Here is a 4,616-nt window from a genome sequence, read left to right on the forward strand (position 1 = left end):
CTAGCACAATGGTTTCTCAAACAATCTCTAGCACAATGGTTCCTCAAACAAGCTCTAGCACAATGGTTTCTCAAACAAGCTCTAGCAGGACCGTGTGGCAGACTGAACTGAAGTTCAGCCGCCCGGACTGAAGATCCCAGCTCCTTTTAAACCTCTCCCTGTTGGTTGGGGATGTTGATTGGCCGGCCTCCAGCAGCCGCGCCAATCCACACAGGGCCGGAACAGGGAAGTGGGCGGAGCCATCACGCCAGCCAATCCTCTCCGGGCAACCACACAGACTGATTTACATCTCTGAAACACAAGTGCTAAACTACCCCAAAAGGCAGGAGCCGTAACACCTGGCTTCAAGAACTGCAGCCGCCTTGATCATGGGAGGTTAGGTTATCATTGCCCAAGTGTCCATGACGTCAGAGCAAGTCGGGATCAAGTTGGACACAAATCTAACCGGCATGCATTGGGCGGCGGTTGCTGGTGATCGATTCCGTGCAGGCCTGGCCTGGCTCGCCTTGAACGAGTCTCATAGTGACTACGATCTCACCCAGTGACATTGGTGTGGACGTGGGTGCAGGGAATAGCAGTGCATAGCAGGGTACAGCAGCGATTAGCAGGGCATAGCCTGGCACTGCAGGGCACAGCAGGACGTAGCTGGGCATACCAGCGCAGAGCGTAGCAGGGTGTAGCAGGGCAGGGCGTGGAGCATTATCACAGCGACAGCTGAAACCATAATTTAGGTGCCATCCTAATCCAAGGAAAACTGTTGGGCGTAAAAACATAAGGTGTTTGGGGAATACGTTCACCAGAACTAAGGTAGTAACCAGCATTTCTGGGACATGGACGCACACAGATGGAAAGAGAAAGGAGAGAGGAGTGTGTTAAAGGAAGTCTCCCAGCAATAAACCGTCTCTTTGATAGTACCTTGTGTCACAGGATTACTCTTTGTATTAGTTTCACTTCATGGATGAGGTTTAATCTGTTATGTTCAAAATCCCACAAATTAATCATAAAGCATTCTGGCATAGCTGGAGTGTCTGATAGTAAGGAATTACAATAGTCCAGTCTGGAAGGGAACAAATGCATGGACTAGTTTTTCAGCATCGTTTTGAGACAGGATGTGCCAACTTTTGACAATGTTACGAAGGTGAAAAAAGGCTCTTCTTGAGGTTAGTTTTCAGTGGGCATTAAAGGATATATCTTGATCTAAAATAACTCTAGATTTCTAGACAGTAGTGCTGGAGGCCAGGGCAATACCATCTAGAGTAGCTATATCTTTAGCTAATGAGGTTTGGAGGGGCCCAGGACAATAACCTTAATTTTGTCTGAGTTTAACATAAGAAAATTGTAGGTCATTCATGATTTTATATCTTCAATGCATGCTTGAAGTTTAGCTAACTGATACACTGGTATAATTGGGTGTCATCTACATAACAGTGAAAGTTAATTGAGTGTTTCCTCATAATGTTGCCTAGAAGAAGCAAAAACAAGGTGAATAGAATTGGTCCAAAAACTGTGCCTTGTGGAACGCCATGGCATTTCTAGATAAAAGATACATACACAGTAGCACAGCAGTAAAAAGACACAAAAGAAGAACAAGTGGTTTCACATAACATGTCATACAGCCTGGTTGTTATATGTGTACAATGAAAAACAGTCTCTCTGACATTCAGTTGTTTGGTTGGAGCTACCTGTTACATAATGTTACGCATAAGATATATGCAGCAGTGCAGGGAAACATTGACAGACACAAGTAACTTGTATGAAGGAGTTGGACTGTTGCTTTAGTTATGACTGAGTCATGATGTAACTGTGTGAAAGCCAAGTAAGAAGCACTTGGGAGACAATCTAAACAAAAGACCTGCTGCCTCTCACAAGCCATTTTCCATGCACTTGTACATTTCACATGCATAAAAACTAGTTACTAGCATTACACACACACACAAAACATGAAACTCTGCTACTACTCATAGTTACAAAACACAGATGCACACATTCTTTTTTTACAGTTGCACAGTACACTTCAATATGTATATAACTCTACACACATACACACACACACACACACACACACACACACACACACAGAACACACACTGTTTTCATTAACTCTTTGACTCATTTGGTGTATTATGCAACTTCCCATAAGCAAATGATCCACTAGAAAGCCTTAAGTAGAAAAGTATTCCAACCTGTGTGAATGGATGTACTTGTTCACATTGGTACATATATTCCTAGAGAACAAAAACACCAAAAGTTAAACAACAAACATATGTTTCAGTGGTTCTTCTGACTTGCTGCTGAATATTAACACCTGTAAAACAGTTGCATACTGCAGCCACATGGTGTCATGAGTTGAGTGGCCAACATGTTGATTTCCTCAGCCTCAAGCTGATGCCCAGTCAGGCATTTAACCAGACTCAAGGTAAGAGGAACTCGTATAAATCAGGTTCTACAAATGATAGAGAGACTTTTTTCCCCCATAAATCACCAACCACCTTCTGTCTATAAATGAGTTATTATTTCCAGTGGTTAGCTGTTCAGAAAAGTTTTCCTAGTTGCTGGTGTTTAGAAAACAAGGTGTGCAACTATGATTCACCATCAGGTTGTAGCAATGTGTCATTTTGGCAAAGGCACTGTTGTCTTTATCTTTGACATAAACTGTGCTTTGTAATGAAATAAAAGGCTTTGCTAAGTCAAAAGAGCGATGGAAAAATTGAATATTCTTTTGTTTGGTCTTGCAGCAAGAGTTTAATCCAACAAGGAGTAAAAAAAAAAAAAAAAAAACTGTATGAAATCGCTGCTTGCACGCTGATAAAGCTCTCCAAGTTATTATCTAAAAAATAGGCCAACATTAACTTTTAGATTTGAACCTTTGCACTGAAAGGCCAACATATCACCTAGCTGGATTGTAGAAAATGCATCATTTTCCTGGTGTGCGGGCGAGCACAGGGAAATCTGGGAACTCACGCCTCCTTTCACAGCATCAATATTTTAGACCCTCACAAGCCTCTGCTTCCGCTCAGCAGTGATGCTATGTTGAGTCAGATGTTTGATTTTAGCAATCTTAGATCATTTTTGCAAGGGCTGGGAGTAGGGTTAAAAAAGGTCAGTGAAGGCAGTAGAGAAAAATACTGCACTTATAGACAATGTTTGTTTCCTGACACTCTCTTACTCTTTGTAAAAACGAATACCGGTACATGTGACTAAAGGTTTAGTGTGAATAGAGATTTAAAAAAATCATATCCAGATTTAGTTACCCAAGCAACAAAATCCCTCTTGAATGTATGACAGTGCTATTTAAAGGCTGCAGGAAGCTGGAGTTTAACATTACAGCCTTGGAGGACAGTTTTCCACTGTGAAGTGACGATTCATCTCCCAGGTGTTAAAAGTGTGCCTGTTTTATAACCGTTGATGACCGTATTCATGGCCTATGGCAGCCATTTTCCTCTGCTCCTCTAGTATGTGATACCCGACAGGTACGTTAAGTATTAATGAATTAATAATTGATACCCTCAAATTACTTAATATGATTAATTAAATGACTTAAATAATTAATTTAAGGGGCCAAATTACTCATTTGTGCGTATGAATTATAATGTGTTTTCTCAAAAGAGTTCAAAGGTGACTGAGAACATCGCATTGGGACAGGGCCGCAATCAGCTGCCCATCAGGTGTGTGTGAAAAGGCTTCACCCCACAATCCATCCTGACCTTTTGAACTTCCTGTGAGGATGAGGTGGAACTCCTCTGTGTTTGCCAGGATGCACTGGAATTTTTACAACATGAAAGGTCCGCTGGGAATTCCACAAGTGGCCCACTTCAAATGAGGGCTGTCCTGCCTTAAAGGGCCGAGCATGTGGCCCCTGGCTCAGAGGTCAAGTAAATAAAGTTGAATGGCGGCCTGCGAGACACAAGGAAGTCAGCTTTCAAAGCACTTTGTGTAACGCTGTTTTGCAGACAGACTTTTGTTTTTCATGTTTTGTTTTTCTTCTTTGATGGCAAACTTCTGCAATGCAATGATTTCTCTCCTGTTTATCTTTTTGGCAATTATTGATGTTGTCTGTAGAAAATAAGTGATAATATCAATAATATTTATTGGTATTATTTTCTCATGGATGTTTTATTGACTTGGTGTTATTGGTTTAACATAGCCATGTGAAGGGGCTAAAGACATTTAATACGACAAAATACTGCCTTTGAAAATGCAGTTACACATTGGAAAACATTTGAGAGATATTCATTTACACTCATTTCATTTCTTTACAGTGACAACGAAGTACTGATTCAATTTAAGTTTTGTTTTTTTTAGGCCGTAATTCTTTGTGATACTAAATTGCATTATAATGTGAGCTGCTGCTATTAGGTCCCCTCCATGTGCAGTTATTTGTCTGTTTTAAACTGTTTCCACCACTAATGTAGTAGTGCTGCCACACTTAAGAGTAAGTTTCTCGATTTTGATTAACTGTTACGTCTAAAACGACCGTATATCAGATTTTTCCATTTTGAAGCTTGTGTGTCAGAGAACTCAAGGTTTCCAGAGAGTTCACATGCAAAAGTGTGGCTGAGTAGCTAAATAGAAATATAAAATATAAAATAAAATCTGTGATACAAGCCTTCACTAGG

The 4,616-nt window shown here is 40.8% G+C and overlaps 1 long non-coding RNA gene across 1 annotated transcript; it reads right to left on the minus strand.

Moving 5' to 3' along the window:
- Nucleotides 1-1,288: 1,288 nt before the first annotated feature.
- LOC116693841 (uncharacterized) lies at nucleotides 1,289-4,249 on the minus strand. The gene is made up of 3 exons (XR_004333022.1): nucleotides 4,239-4,249; nucleotides 2,286-2,288; nucleotides 1,289-1,389 (listed from the first exon to the last, which is right to left on the minus strand). It is a non-coding gene; the product is annotated as an uncharacterized LOC116693841 (long non-coding RNA).
- Between the last annotated feature and the right edge of the window lie 367 nt (nucleotides 4,250-4,616).

The sequence above is a fragment of the Etheostoma spectabile genome, chromosome 8 (genome assembly GCF_008692095.1).
Source record: "Etheostoma spectabile isolate EspeVRDwgs_2016 chromosome 8, UIUC_Espe_1.0, whole genome shotgun sequence".
In the NCBI taxonomy this organism is placed as follows: Eukaryota; Metazoa; Chordata; class Actinopteri; order Perciformes; family Percidae; genus Etheostoma; species Etheostoma spectabile.